The sequence below is a fragment of the Pristiophorus japonicus genome, chromosome 4 (genome assembly GCF_044704955.1).
Source record: "Pristiophorus japonicus isolate sPriJap1 chromosome 4, sPriJap1.hap1, whole genome shotgun sequence".
Lineage (NCBI taxonomy): Eukaryota > Metazoa > Chordata > Chondrichthyes > Pristiophoridae > Pristiophorus > Pristiophorus japonicus.
In genome coordinates, this window is record NC_091980.1 from 301,054,557 (window position 1) to 301,070,950 (window position 16,394).

Here is a 16,394-nt window from a genome sequence, read left to right on the forward strand (position 1 = left end):
ACAATTAGGGATGGGCAATAAATGCCGGCCTTGCTTCTCGCTTCTCGGCCTTTTGGCTAAGATCATGCGTAACTGACCTGACAGGGGAGTAACCATGACCCCAAAGTGGTTCTCCCTGGATCAGGAAGGTATATGCTTGCTTTTTGGAAATAGGAGGTGGGTGGGGTGGCTTGACCCATCCACCTCCACGGAGGTGTGTGGGGGGCCTGACCCATCCACCTCCATGGCACGAACCTGGTATTGCAGTACTTCCAGGAATGGTGCAGTGGCTCTAGGCCTTTTGGCTAAGAGCATTGGCGCAGAGTGATCCTTGATGTGTGCAAGGTGACCTCTGGCGTTTGTGATTTGACAAAGAATTGGAAAGATTGGCTACGAATTTAAAAAAAAAAATAAAATAAAATAAAAAAATAAATGCCGGCCTTGCCAGTGATGCTCACATCCCGTGGGTGAATAACCAAAAAAATCATGGCTTAACATTCCCTCCAAAGGACTACAATGCTGACTACATTGTAGCGCATTAGTCGAGATTATATACAAAAGGCCTCATTTGTTGTCGCAACTGTATAGGGTATTGGTGAGGCCGCACCTGGAGTACTGCGTGCAGTTTTGGTCACCTTACTTAAAGAAGGATATACTGGCTTTGGAGGGGGTACAGAGACGATTCACTAGGCTGATTCCGGAGATGAGGGGGTTACCTTATGATGTTCGATTGAGTAGACTGGGTCTTTACTCGTTGGAGTTCAGAAGGATGAGGGGTGATCTTATAGAAACATTTAAAATCATGAAAGGGATAGACAAGATAGAGGCAGAGAGGTTGTTTCCACTGGTAGGGGAGGCTAGAACTAGGGGGCACAGCCTCAAAATACGGGGGAGCCAATTTAAACCTGATTTGAGAAGGAATTTCTTCTCCCAGAGGGTTGTGAATCTGTGGCATTCTCTACCCAAGGAAGCAGTTGAGGCTAGCTCATTGAATGTATTCAAGTCACAGATAGATAGATTTTTAACCAATAAGGGAATTAAGGGTTACGGGGAGCGGGCGGGTAAGTGGAGCTGAGTCCACGGCCAGATCAGCCATGATCTTGTTGAATGGCGGAGCAGGCTCGAGGGGCTAGATGGCCTACTCCTGTTCCTAATTCTTATGTTCTTATGTTCTTAACATGTACAGCCTTTGACCCAGGGACATAGGTGCTATACCCTGAAGCAAGCTGACCCTTCTAAGTCAACTGAGTTGTTCACTTAATTGTGGGGTCAGCAAAGACTGTATGTAATACGCAGAAAACGACAGCAACTTACATTTATATAGTGCCTAAAACGTCCCAAGGTGCTTCACAGGAGTGTTGCCAAACACAATTTGAGATTGAGCCACATCAGGAGATATTGAGCCTGAAATTCCGATGACCCGGGTCCGTATGGAGTTTCTACGGATCGGGGATGGCATCGGAAAAGCCGGTTTTCAGTAAGCAATGCGCATGTGCTGAAAAACCGACTTTTCCGATCTGTCAAGTTTCTGGTTTGACAGATCTCACACATATCGGGAGCGAGGACACGTGTACATGCAAATTTGCGATATTTACGCACACAAATGTCCTCAAAAATCTTGTGCCTGAAAAAGCAGGTGCATAGCCTACTTTTACAGGCGCAAGTTTTTTAAAACACACAAAAACATATAAAAATAAAGTTATGAAAACATATTTTATTGTTCAAAAACCCTCCCCACAACGGTAAGTTTATCTTAAGGTATAATTAAAAAAACTTTTTTAAAAATCGGGAAAATATTTTTTTTTAAGACATTAATAACTTTAATTTAAATTAATCTTAAATATGTAGTGTATATTTTCTAGTTTTTATTAGTGTTTTGGGTGTTTGGGGGGGGTTTCTCATTCATCGTAATAGGAGTTTCAGAATTCCAAAATTCCTATTATTATGAATGAGAATATACTATACCTGATTGGCTGCCCAGAGCCATGTGACTCCAGCTCCAGGCCTGCGCACGTCCCGTTGTGCACGTGCTGCGATGCGCAGCAAGAGGGAGGTCTGTGCATCGGAAAGTCGAGCGGGGGCAGCAGCTTCAGGTAGGTGCGTATTTATTCTCTAAAATCTAGTCGAGTGCCCGCGGGAAGAAGAAAACGGAATTTCTGGGCCAATAACTCAGGTGACCAAAAGCTAGGTCAAAGAGGTAAGTTTTAAGGAGCGTCTTAAAGGAGGAGAGCGAGGTGGTGCGGTTTAAGGAGTGAATTCCAGAGCTTAGAGCCTTGGCAGCTGAAGGTTCAGTCGGCAATGGTGGAGCAATTAAAATCGGGCATGCACAAGAGGCCAGAATTTGAGGAGTGTAGAGTAGAGATCTTGGAGGGTTGTAGGGCTGGAGAAGGTTACAGAGATAAGCAGACAATGCAGACAATTATAATGTGGTAACAATTCCAATGCTTTCCTTTAAACTAGCCTCAACCTGGGCAATCATGTTTTCACATCTGAAAAAACCATCATAGATAAGGCCTTATTTTACAAGGGTGCTTGCAGATACATTTTACAACTGATGTTCTGGCTATCTTTCATCATTATAAGGATTCAATTAATTAACTTACCAGCTCCATGCTACAAAATTTCAAAGGCTTCTTATAAACCAAGGCAAATTCTGCCGACACAAGTACATCGTGGAAGAAGAACGGTTTATAGCACACAAGCAATTACTTGAGATAATTATGTAACTAATGAAGGAAGCTGATGAAGAACGTGGACATTCTTGTAATTAAATTCACTGTTATGGCATCTAAATGATAACTCTATTGGCGTTGACATGTGCCATAAACTAAAAGCATATTTTTTGCTTGGGCACATCACACTCCCGGAGCGAGAGAGAGCGCGAGAATGAGTAAATAAATAGCCTGATATCTGGGCAGGGAAATAATTGAGAGATGTGCAATAAAATATATATTTCGGAAACCAGAATCTTTTCATCAACCCTGCCTAAAAGAAAAAGCTATCTGTGTTCGCAAGCTTATTCAAATTTTTTTTAATGGATTGTAGGATATTGAAATATCAGCATCTAATTTATGCACATTTTCCTTTTTTCCTTTAACCCCGATACTCCGATCATGCCATCACACCCTTAAGGCATCCACAAGATTCACTCGAATGGTCTCTTCTTTAGCTTTGTTGCTTTCTTCCCCGGGCAATATTCCTTTCCTTGTGTTGTTTCTGTCTGCTGCTTGCCTTATATTAATTATTTTTTATAAATTTATCTCGGGTTTCAATTAAAATAGATCTGTCGACCCCCCCTCCCCTCCCCGCCCCTCCCCCTCCTCTTCCCCTCCCCTCCTTCTCCTCTCCCCTCCCCTCTCCTCCTCTCCCCTCCCCCTCCTGCTCCCCCTCCCCTCCCCATTCCTCTCCCCCTCCCCCTTCTCTCCCTCCCCCTCCCCCTCCCCTTCTCTTCCCCTCTCCCCCCCTCCCCTCCCCTTCCCTCTCCCCTCCACCTCCCCATCCCCCTCCCCTCCCCCTTCCCTCCCCTCCTCTCCCCCTCCCCTTCCCCACCTCCGCCTCATCAGGTTAAACCATTTCTTATGATTATTCCCAGATTGTCTCTTAAATGCATTGCATCAACAAATCTGATCTCTCCTAAATATTCCAAGACAAATGTATGAGCTGAGCTTTTAGCCATGTGGCCATTGTTTATCTTTACCCACACATAACCTTCACGCTGCAGAAGTTAACTGTATCAATATTATAGTAGCCCCCACTATTTGTTTATAGATTATGAACCTTTATAAAACACTGGAGTATTGTGTCCAATTCTGGGCACCGCACTTTAGGAAGGATGTGAAGGCCTTAGAGAGGGTACAGAAAAGATTTATGAGAATGGTTCCAGGGATGAGGATCTTCAGTTACATGGATAGACTGGGGAAGCTGGGGTTGTTCTCCTTAGAGCAGAGAAGACGGAGGGGAAATTTGATCGAGGTGTTCAAAATCATGAGTGGTCTGGACAGAGTAGATGGAGAGAAACTGTTCCCATTGGTGGAAGGGTCGAGAACCAGAGGACACAGATTTAAGGTGATTGGCAGAAGAGCCAAAGGTACTCATTGGAATTCAGACGAATGAGAGGTGATCTTATCAAGACGGATAAGATTATGAGGGGTCTTGACAGGGTGAATGCAGAGAGGATGTTTCCACTGATGGGGGAGACTCGAACTAGAGGGCACGATCTTAGAATAAGAGGCCGCCCATTTAAAACAGAGATGAGGAGAAATTTCTTCTCTGAGGGTTGTAAATCTGTGGAATTCGCTGCCTCAGAGAGCTGTGGAAGCTGGGATAGTGAATAAATTTAAGACAGAAATAAACGGTTTCTTAACTGATAAGGGGTTAAGGGGTTATGGGGAACGAGCGGGGAAGTGGAGCAGAGTCCATGATCAGATCAGCCATGAACTTATTGAATGGCGGAGCAGGCTCGAGCGGTTGTATGGCCGACTCCTGCTCCTATTTCTTATGTTCCTATGTGATGTAAGAAAATGCTTTTTTACGCAGCGAGTGGTTACGATCTGCCTGAAAGGGTGGTGGAGGCAGATTCAATTTTATCATTCAAAAGGGAGTTGGATAAGTACTTGAAGGAAAACAATTTTCAGGGCTACGGGGAAAGAGCGCGGGGAGTGGGACTAGCTGAGAGTCGATACGAGCTCGACGGGCCGAATGGCCTTCTGTGCTGTAACCGTTCTATGATTCTATTTTAATTTTTAGTTTCTTGCCACTATTAAGCCTGGACTTACATTTTCTCACAGTCCATTTCGCGCTTCTCCCATTCCCTATCCCCTATTTCCGTTTTTAAATGTCTGATTCTTAATTCCTGCTTGAGTCCTTGTTGTCGACACATTCCACCATCCACAGGACCCATCTGAACCTGATAGTATGGAGATAATATGGATACATTAACTGTCTGCTCATGTTGTTACAGGTTAGCGTGATAAATTGCAACCTCCATTTTCTCTTGTTCAGAACTGATCTCGCTCGCTTCCTTCCCTTCCTTTTGATGTGCTGTACAAACTCAGAGCATTCATGCTGAAATATCTTCTGTAATCAAAACATGAGCATTAAAGACTGAGTTAAAGAGAGATTTGCATTTACTTGCCCTGCTTTTGTATCACTAATTCAGATTCAGAATGGAAGTTAAGAATTCAATTTCACCTCTCCCCTGTTGGCATAGACTGTTAGAAAGACTTTTACAATTCTCTGCAAGCCCTTTAGGAAGATTTTATTTTGTTGCTATTCTCATATTCGTTTTAAGCCGTGAGCAAATCTAAGGTAATGACGGAAGAAAATGCTGATACCTTTTTGCTCACAATAAAGCGAAAGGCACAATGCAGCCTGCCAATTTAAATGGCTTCAGGGCATTACTGTGTGAGTGACTTTCATTGTTTTAATTGTCCCGTCAATTCGCTCCTCACCTATCCCAAAGAATCGGATAGTGGTGTGCAATTCCAGAATCAGCAGTAACCTTGTCAGCTGTGGCTCAGTGGGCAGCACTCTCACCTCTGAGTCAGAAGGTTGTGGGTTCGAGTCCCACTCCAGGAAATTGAGCACATAAATCTAGGCTGACACTCCCAGTGCAGTGCTGAGGGAGTCATCATCATAGGCAGTCCCTCGGAATCGAGGAAGGCTTGCTTCCACTCCTGAAGTGAGTTCTTTGATGGCTGAACAGTCCAATACGAGAGTCACAGGTGGGACAGACAGACAGTCGTTGAGGGAAGGGGTGGGTGGGACTGGTTTGCCGCACGCTCTTTCCGCTGCCTGCGCTTGATTTCTGCATGCTCTCGGCGTTGAGACACGAGGTGCTCAGTGCCCTCCCGGATGCATCTCCTCCACTTAGGGCGGTCTTAGGCCAGGGACTCCCATGTGTCAGTGGGGATGTTGCACTTTATCAGGGAGGCTTTGAGCGTGTCCTTGTAACGTTTCCCCTGCCCACCTTTGGCTCGTTTGCAATGAAGGAGCTCTGAGCAGAGTGCTGCATTGTTGGAAGTGCGGTCTTTCAGATGAGACGTTAAACCGATGTCTCGGATGTAAAAGATCCCATGGCACTATTTCAAAGAAGAGCAGGGGAGTTATCCCTGGTGTCCTGGCCAATATTTATCCCTCAATCAACGTAACAAAAACAGATTATCTGCTCATTATCACATTGCTGTTTGAGGGAGCTTGCTGTGCGCAAATTGGCTGCCGCGTTTCCCACATTACAACAGTGACTGCACTTCAAAAAGTACCTAATTGGCTGCAAAGTGCTTTGAGATGTCCAGTGGTCGTGAAAGGCGCTCTAGAAATGCAAGTCTTTCTTTCCGGCACCTTGCCCAAGTGCCCGTTCTTCAGTGAATGTTGACGAATGGAGGAATCAGAACTGAGGCAGGCCCTGTTCTTCCCTCCTGTCAACATGTGCACCTGTCAGCTGAAGCCATTCGCTCGCAAGTGGGGGGAGCCGAGCTTATTTTTTTTGCTTTCAAAATCACCCCGACTAAGATCTTGCGAACTCAGGATGGATGAGGAGTGGAAGGTACTTTGATATAAGCTAACACTATTCGGAATCTATCACAACAGAACTGCGAGTGAACTGCAATACAACCTTACAGAATGGCATGCAACAAATCTGATTGTCAGTGCAGAGAGCTTTGACTGCACAGCACTCGGGGATACAAAAGGATGGTTGCAAGCAGTTCGATGTCACTGCATTCCGGGCCTTGATCGACTCTCGAGAGCAAGGGAATAACAATGGACAGCAACTTAAGATGTCAGGGAGCCGTGTCACTTATTACTGCCTTGCTAAAAGGGATTGATGGCCATGGACAACCTTTGTTTTTCAAACTCTCCCCACACAATGGTGCCCTGTTAACCATACAGCTCGGAAGGAGGCCATTCAGCCCATCGGGCCTGTGCCGAAAGAGCGATCCCATTAGTCATACTCCCCCAGCTCATTCCCCACAGCCCTGTAAATCCTTTCCTCTTTAAGTAGAGATCCAATTCCCCCTTTTAAAAGTTACTATTGAATCTGCTTCCACAACCCTTTCAGGCAGTGAGTTCCAGATCACAACAGCTCGCGAAGTTTAAAAATACATTTTCTCATCTCCCCCTGTCTTTTTTTTGCCAATTATTTTAAAACTGTGTACTCTGGTTACCATCCCTCCCTGCTAGTGAAAACAGTTTCTCCTTATTTGCTCTATCAAAACCCCTCGTAATTTTGAACGCCTCGATTAAATCACCCCTTAACCGCCTCTGCTCTTAGTCTAAAAATATTTGCATCCTCTGAGGCCGAAATTCAGCCTCCCGGAGTCGAATGGCCGCCGACTTGGAGTCCAACGGCCGCCGCCAACAAAATTCACCATGGCGCTTATTCCACTTCCGCCCCGCTGCTGCCAGCCCCTCCGAAGTGCGTCATCAAAGTGTGCACCGCTGATCTCCCTCACCTCCAGCGATATTCACCTGCAGAAATCTTCGTCCAGCCGCGCGGTGTCACCGACAGCTTTTTCTGGCGGTGCTCCTTGTTTTCAGTGTGTGCGGCGCGGAGGTGCGGCGGCCATTCAAGGGGAGGGCGCACTGCCGTGGTGGCCATGTTGTTTTGGGTTTTTTTTTGTCGGCCGACTGCCAGGTCGGCCCAACAGTTACGGCCCCCCCGGGTTTGGCCGGGCCGCCAACAGGCAGGCCTGGCACCTCCCTCTTGGGTGCCAGGCCGCTGGCCCAGCTGAAACCTTCCCTGGTGGCCCAGTGGGCCGAAGTTTAAAAGTGCCGAAGGCTCTCCCCTTGAAGTGAAGGGGGAGCGACGAGGGGACGCACACGCGTCACGATGTCACCAGCGCCAGGCTGATGGTTGACAGCGGAGGAGGCTCCGTCCAGCCTCCACTTCTGCCCCCTCCAGAGTGCTCAGCGCCCCACTTCCGCCCCCATTATGACCAGTTTCTGGCCCGTTCCAAAAACAATTGCCAAAGAGCTGAATTTTGCGAAAGAGGCCACCTCATCCGACGCGGCGGAAAAAGAACACTTCAAGAGCGGGACGTGCGACCCGTTTCGGGGCGGCCCTGAATTTCGACCCCTCTGTCTCTGGGTGAACTGTGGATAGACTTGGCACCTTTGGCAAATCCGAAAATTAGTCATGTTGCCAAATTGTCGCCCGTTGGTTGCTGTGTAGGTAAGGAACGTCCTCGTTGAATCCTCCTTCTCCCTGCCCCACCCCCCCACTACCCAACACAGTCTCTTCCAAAATGGTGTGGAGTTAAAAGTGGGTGGACTTTTACCTGGAGTTCTAAGGATTGCATTGCTACGAGTGACCTCTGTAAATGTTACAAACAAGCAACTAACTTGAAGAGACCAGAGATGTTGACTTGGTTCTTTCCTCTAAGCTGGCTTGCGTCTTGCCCCACATTATTATCTGGTATTTTTACTGAAGTAAATTGCAGACTGTCAATGCGGGGAGGATGTTTCCCTTGGCTGGGAAGTCTGGAACAAGGGGTCACAGTCTCAGGATACGGGGTAGGAAACTTAGGACCGAGATGAGGAGAAGTTTTTTCACTCAGAGGGTGGTGAACCTGTGGAATTCTCGACCACAGAAGGCTGTGGAGGACAAGTCACTGAATATATTTAAGAGGGAGATAAATAGATTTCTCGAAACAAAAGGCATCAAGGGGTATGGGGGAAAAGTGGGAATATGGTGTTGAGATAGAGGATCAGCCCATGATCATATTAAATGGTGATGCAGACTCGAAGGGCCGAGTGGCCCTACTACTGCTCCTATTTTCTATGTTTCTATGAGGTGCTGTATTCGAAGGGTCCAGCTGACAGGAGAAGGTGGGGTCGGAATCAGACCACAACAGCTCAGTGCTTAATCACAACAACGGCGCCTTTAACAAAAGAACATAATAGATAGGAGCAGGAGTAGGCCATTTGGCCCATCAAGCCGGCTCCACCATTCAATAAGATCATGGCTGATCTTCTACCTCAACTCCACTTTCCTGCACTATCTCCATATCCATTGGTTCCCTTAGTGTCCAAAAATCTATCGCTCCCTACCTGGAATATGCAGAGCCAGCATGGTTTTATGAAAGGGAAATCATGTTTGACAAATTTGCTGGAGTCCTTTGAGGATGTAACGAGTAGGTGGATAAGGGGGAACCAGTGGATGTGGTGTATTTGGGTTTCCAGAAGGTATTCGATAAGGTGTCACATAAAAGGTTACTGCACAAGATAAAAGTTCATGGGGTTGGGCATGGCTAGAGGATTGGCTAACTAACAAACTAACAAGGGAGTTGGGATAAATGGGTCATTTTCCGGTTGGCAAACAGTAACTAGTGGGGTGCTGCAGGGATCGGTGCTGGGGCCTCAACTATTTATAATCTATATTAATGACTTGGATGAAGGGACCAAGTGTAATGTAGCCAAGTTTGCTGATGATACAAAGATGGGTGGGAGTGAAAATCGTGAGGAGGACACAAAAAATCCTCAAAGGGATATAGACAGACTAAGTGAGTGTGCAAAAATTTGGCAGATGGAGTATAGTGTGGGAAAATGTGAGGTTATCCACTTTGGCAGAAAAAATAGAAAAGATAATTTAAATGGAGAAAAATTGCAAAGTGCTGCAGTACAGAGGGACTTGGGGATCCTTGTGCATGAAACACAAAAAGTTAGTTTGCAGGTGCAGCAAGTAATCAGGAAGGCAAATGGAATGTTGGCCTTTATTGCAAGGGGGATAGAGTATAAAAGCAGAGAAGTCCTGCTACAACTGTACAGGGTATTGGTGAGGCTACACCTGGAGTACTGCGTGCAGTTTTGGGCTCCGTATTTAGGGAAGGATATACTTGCATTGGAGGCTGTTCAGAGAAGGTTTATTCCGGAGATGAGGGGGTTGACTTATGAAGATAGGTTGAGTAGATTGGGCTTATACACATTGGAGTTTAGAAGAATAAGAGGTGATCTTATCGAAACATATAAGATAATGAGGGTTTCGACAAGGTGGATGCAGAGAGGATATTTCCACTCATAGGGGAAACTAAAACTAGAGGGCATAATCTCAGAATAAGGGGCCGTCCATTTAAAACTGAGATGAGGAGGAATTTCTTCTCTCAGAGAGTTGTAAATCTGTGGAATTCTCTGCCCCAGAGAGCTGTGGAGGCTGGGTCATTGAATATATTTAAGGAGGAAATAGATTTTTGAGCGATAAGGGGTTATGGGGAGCGGGCAGGGAAGTGGAGCAGATCAGCCATGAGCTTATTAAATGGCGGAGCAGGCTCGAGGCCTAACCCTGCTCCTGTTTCTTATGTTCTCAACAACTGAGCATCCACAGCCCTCTTGGGTAGAGAATTCCAACGATTCACAACCCTCTGAGTGAAGAAATTCCTCCTCATCTCAGTCCTATATGGCCATCCCCTTATTCTGAGACTGTGACCCCATGTTCTAGACTTCCCAGCCCGGGGAAAGCAACCTCCTGGCACCTACACTCTCAAGCCTCTTAAGAATTTTATACATTTCAATGAGATCACCTCTCATTCTTCTAAACTGCAGTGAGTATAGGCCTAGTCTACTCAATCTCTCCTCATAGTTCATTCCCCTCAGCGGACACCAGGGATAACCCCCCTGCTCTTTTTCGAAATATCGCCATGGGATCTTTCACGTCCACCTGAGAGAGCAGACGGTTTAACGTCTCATCCGAAAGTCAGCATGCCCTCAGATCTGCTGCATTGCTGTACGTATCCATAAGCAGCTAACACCATATGTGGTCATTATGTTCTGGCCTCAAGGGGTTGAACACTCAACACAATAACTTATATCTATATAGCACCTTTAAAATAGTTAAAGCATCCCGAGGTGCTTCACAGGAGTGTTATCAAACAAAATTGACACCGAGCCACATAAGGAGATATATGGGCAGATGGAGAAAACATAGAAACATAGAAAATAGATGAAGGAGTAGGCCATTCGGCCCTTCGAGCCTGCACCACCATTCAATATGATCATGGCTGATCATGCAACTTCAGTACCCCATTCCTGCTTTCTCTCCATATCCCTTGATCCCTTTAGCCGTAAGGGCCACATCTAACTTCCTTTTGAATATATCTAATGAACTGGCCTCAACAACTTTCTGTGGTAGAGAATTCCACAGGTTCACAATTCTCTGAGTGAAGAAGTTTCTCCTCATCTCGGTCCTAAATGGCTTACTCCTTATCCTTAGACTGTGACCCCTGGTTCTGGACTTCCCCAACCTGTCCAATCCCGTCAGAATGTTGTATGTTTCTATGAGATCCCCTCTCATTCTTCTAAATTCCAGTGAAATATAAGCCTAGTCGATCCAGTCTTTCTTCATATGTCAGTCCAGCCATCCCGGGAATCGCTGCACTCCCTCAATAGCAAGAATGTCCTTCCTCAGATTAGGAGATAAAAACTGTGCACAATATTCAAGGTGTAGCCTCACCAAGGCCCTGTACAACTGCAGTAACACCTCCCTGCCCCTGTACTCAATTCCTCTCGCTATGAAGGCCAACATGCCATTTGCCTGCTGTACCTACATGCCAACTTTCAATGACTGATGTACCATGACACCCAGGTCTCGTTGCACCTCCCCTTTCCTAATCTGTCTCCATTCAGATAATATTCTGCCTTTCTGTTTTTGCTACCAAAGTGGATAACCTCACATTTATCTACATTATGCTGCATCTGCCATGCATTTGCCCACTCACCTAACCTGTCCAAGTCATCCTCCAGCCTCTTAGCATCCTCCTCACAGCTCACACTGCCACCCAGCTTAGTGTCATCTGCAAACTTGGATATATTACATTCAATTCCTTTATCTAAATCAGGTTTTAAGGAGCGTCTTAAAGGAGGAGAGAGAGGTAGAGAGGCAGCAAGATCTAAGGAGGGAATTCCAGAGCTTGGGGCCTCGGCAGCTGAAGGCACGGCCGCCAATGGTGGAGCGATTATAATCAGGGAGGCGCAAGAGGTGAGAATATAAGGCACCTAGAGATCTCGGAGGATTATAGGGCTGGAGGAAGTTACAGAGATGGGAAGGGGGCGAGGCCACGGAGGGATTTGATAAGGAGGGTGTGCCTTTTTAAATCGAGGTGTTGCCAGGCCGGATGCCAATGTAGGTCAGCGAGCACAGGGCTGATGGGTGAACGGGACTTGGTGCGAGTTAGGACATAGACAGCAGAGTTTTGAATGGCCTCTAGTTTACAGAGAGTGGAAGGTGGGAGCCCAGCCAGGAGAGTGTTGGAATAGTCAAGTCTAGAGGTAACAAAGGCATGGAGGCATAACACGTGGTCTGCCAGGTAATAGAAACCCTCCCTCAAAGATTTCCTTCTCTCTCCCAGAAACATAGTCACATTATTGTGAAAAGAAGTTCGAGGATAGTGAAATATGCCAAGATAAAAAAAGTGTGTTTATACGACTGAGGGCACTAAAGATCATCCTCACCTGGCAGGGGAGAGACCATGGTTAAGAAGGTGGTTTTCTCAGGACGAGGCTAGCCCATTGCACTTCGGATCTGCTGATGCCTGCGGGATACTCGACTGCACCATTTGTGGTCGTGGGGGACTGCATTCGCGCTCTCCCCTGGCTTTCAGTGGGCAGCACCCTGGCCTCTGAGTCAGACGGTTGTGGGTTCAAGTCCCACTCCAGAGACATGAGAACATAAATCTAGGCTGACACTCCCAGTGCAGTGCTGAGGGGGCGCTGCACTGTCGGCGGTGCCATCTTTCGGATCAGACGTGAAACCGAGGCCCCGTCCGCCCTCTCAAGTGGACGCAAAAGATCCCACGGCACTATTTCAAAGAAGAGCAGGGGAGTTATCCCTAATGTCCTGGCCAATACTTAACCCTCAATCAACTTAAGAAAAACAGATGATCTGGTCATTATCACATTGTTGTTTGTGAGAGCTTGCTGTGCGCTAATTGGATGCCGTGGTTCCCTGCATCATCATCATAGGCAGTCCCTCGAAATCGAGGAAGACTTGTTTCCGCTTTTAACAGTTCTTAGGTGACTGAACAGTCTAATACGAGAACCACAGTCTCTGTCACAGGTGGGACAGACAGTGGTTGAGGGAAAGGGAGGGTGGGACAGGTTTGCCGCACGCTCTTTCCGCTGCCTGCACATAAGTTCTGCATGCTCTCGGCGACGAGACTCAAGTCCTATGGTTGTGAAAGGCGCTATAGAAATGCAAGTCTTTTTAGACAAATTAGACAAATAGACAAATACGACACTCTCTCTGGTGTTATTCTGTACGGAGAAAGAACAGCCAGCAGATACGGCAGCTCATTTTTACAGGTTCTTTCAGCAGTCTCTGCCTCTGGACATACAAAAGTCCTGAGGCGATTGTATTGACAATTTGGCTAATGAATATATCGCAGCTGTTTGTTTTTGATGATTGGTGAGTGGGGGGGGGCCTAATTCTCGGAGAATTAAAACCGTTACCTGCACGAAAGTTAATCATGTGCTCGATGAACAGGATAAAAGCTAACACTGAACAGATACATGAATAGTTGTGGGGTGGAGAAGCGAGGCTGAGGGGGTTGGTCTGTGAGGAAGGGGGGTGAGGCGATTAGCAGGCGGTGGTGGCAGGGAAATGGTGCAAAGATGCATGAGATACCATGCCAGCCCCAGCAATTAAAACATCTTCCTGTTCCTTCACCCGGCAACTGTATTCCCGGCCTGAGAAATCAGGTGACCTTTTATTGGCATTACGGTGCGAGTCCAACGCAAGACAAGAACCTGACTCTCATCTCCGCCCCCGCCCGCCCCCAACATCCCTGCTGAAAAGTTTACTTTTGTTTCCGATGTTGTTGTCAATGTTTAAAGACGCAGGCAATTTGATCGAAACGTGATTACAAACTGCCGGGCAACAAAATGCCTGCTGCTGCAGATAAGAGACAATTGCCGATTTGAAGCCCGTTTGGAAAACATTATCACATTAGTGTTATGAGGTTTTGAAATTTTCAAAGATTATTATGCTGGGTGATAGCGTGCCTCGTCTATCTGGCTGGTCCTGCATTGAGGCTGGGGAGTCTATTTTCTACTTCACTGGGTATTGTTTTAGACCTGTCCAGAAATATATCATTTTGATTGATTTTTCTGGGGGGCTGCCATAAAGTAGTTATGTGCAGCACAAAATTTCTAATGATAAGCAAGTCCTTTGTACAGGTCAGGGGAGGGGGTAGAGCTCGTGTTAGCTGTGGCTCAGTGGGTAGCACACTCGCCTTTGAGTCAGAAAGTTGTGGGTTCAAGTCCCACTCCAGGGACTGGAGCTACAAAAATCTAGGCTGACCCTCCATCATCAGAGGCAGTCTCTCGAAATCGAGGAAGACTTGCCTCCACTCTAAAAGTGAGTTCTCAGCTGACTGTACAATCCAATATGGGAATTACAGTCTCTGTCGCAGGTGGGACAGAGAGTGGTTGAAGGAAAGGGTGGGTGGGGAGTCTGGTTTGCCGCACGCTCCTTCTGCTGCCTGCGCTTACTTTCTGCATGCTCTCGGCGACGAGACTCGAGGCGCTCAGCTCCCTCCACTTAGTGGTGGTCTTTGCCCAGGGATTCCCAGGTGCCGGTGGGGATGTTGCACTTTATCAAGGAGGCTTTTGAGGGTGTCCTTGAAACGTTTCCTCTGCCCACCTTGGGCTCGCTTGCCGTGTAGGAGTTCCGAGGAGAGCGCTTGCTTTGGGAGTCTTGTGTCGGGCATGAGGACAGTGTGGTCCGCCCAACGGAGCTGGTCGAGTGTGGCCAGTGTTTCTATGTTGACCTGATCGAGAACACTGACGTTGGTGCATCTGTCCTCGCAGAGGATTTGCAGGATCTTGCGGAGACATCGTTGGTGGTAGTTCTCCAGTGATTTGAGGTGTCTGCTGTATATGGTCCCGTGCAGTGCTGAGGGGGTGCTGCACTGTCGGAGGTGTCGTCTTTCATATGAGACGTTAAACCGAGGCCCCATCTGCCCTCTCAGGTGGACGTAAAAGATCCCAAGGCTGCTATTTTGAAGAAGAGCAGGGGAGTTATTCCCAGTGTCCTGGGCTAATCAACATAACAAAAAAACAGATTATCTGGTCATTATCTCATTGCTGTTTGTGGGAGCTTGCTGTGTACAAATTGGCTGCCGCGTTTCCCACATTGCAACAGTGACTACACTCCAAAAATACTTCATTGGCTGTAAAGTGCTTTGAGACGCCCGGTGGTCGTGAAAGGCGCTATATGAATGCAAGTCTTTCTTTCTTCCTCTTATACAATTGTCATGAGATAAAGTTCATTTTGTCATCTGAATTCAACAAAGGCTCAGGGAAAGTTGCAGCGAAATTGTTGCAGGCTAATATTAGCTAGCTAAGAGCTTTTAACGTCTCCTTGATAAGGGAAGGGAAGGGTAATGTGCGAGCTGACCTTCACCTTGCCAGCAATCTGAGATGCATGTGAATTCTATTTTTTTCTACCCTGTACAGATGACTGTGTATTTCTGTTCCAATGATCGTAAATCTTATCGCTGCGTGTTTAAAAAAAAAACAAGCAATGCATCATGGTCGACAGGTTATTCAGCGAGTGCAACGTGGTGCCTGAGTGTTAAGAGATTAGGTTTGGTAATAATTTCTGAAAGCCATGTTTTATGTTAATGTGGCAGCTCCAAGGAGTTTGGGCTGAGTTTTTTTTTCCTTTCTGCTGAAATGGGCTCTTCGTTGGCGTTTTCTTTTCAAATGTTGTAATTTTTCTCTTTAACTGCTTTGTCAGAGTCTGGCTGAGACGGGGCGGTGCTGGCAAATTAAATTTTTAACTGCAAACGTTTCACCTTGACGAGGACAACATTTGGAGTTGTCTCACCAGTGGTCCAGTGGAATGCAACAGGTTCCCATGCTGCCGTTTCACTTCCAACAGGTCAGGAAGTAAAGAGAGAACTTGCATTTATATAGCGCCTTTCACAACCTCAGGACGTCCCAAAGTGTCAGCTGTGGCTCAGTGGGCGGCACTCTCGCCTCTGAGTCAGAAGGTCATGGTTTCAAGCCCCACTCCAGAAACGAGAAAGAAAGACTTGCATTTATATAGCGCCTTTCACAACCACCAGACGTCTCAAAGCACTTTACAACCAATGAAGTACTTTTGGAGTGTAGTCACTGTTGTAATGTAGGAAACACGGCAGCCAACTTGCGCACAGCAAGCTCTGACAAACAGCAATGTGATGTGATAATGACCAGATAATCTGTTTTTTTTGGTTATGTTAGTTGAGGGATAAATATTGGCCAGGCCACCAGAGATAACTCCCCTGCTCTTCTTTGAAATAGTGCCATGGGATCTTTTATGCCGCTTGGGAGAGCAAACGGGGCCTCGGTTTAACATCTCATCCAAAAGACAGGCCTCTCCGACAGGACAGCGCTCCCTCAGCACTGCAGTGGAGTGTCAGACGAGATTTTTTTGTGCTCAA

The 16,394-nt window shown here is 46.7% G+C and overlaps 1 protein-coding gene and 2 pseudogenes across 1 annotated transcript in view; all 3 read left to right on the top strand.

Moving 5' to 3' along the window:
• Positions 1-16,394, top strand: part of nrxn3a (neurexin 3a) — a 2,272,338-nt gene that overhangs the window by 1,344,418 nt on the left and 911,526 nt on the right. The window lies entirely within an intron of this gene.
• LOC139263563 (U2 spliceosomal RNA) lies at positions 37-271 on the top strand (annotated as a pseudogene).
• Positions 12,413-12,561, top strand: LOC139263667 (U1 spliceosomal RNA; annotated as a pseudogene).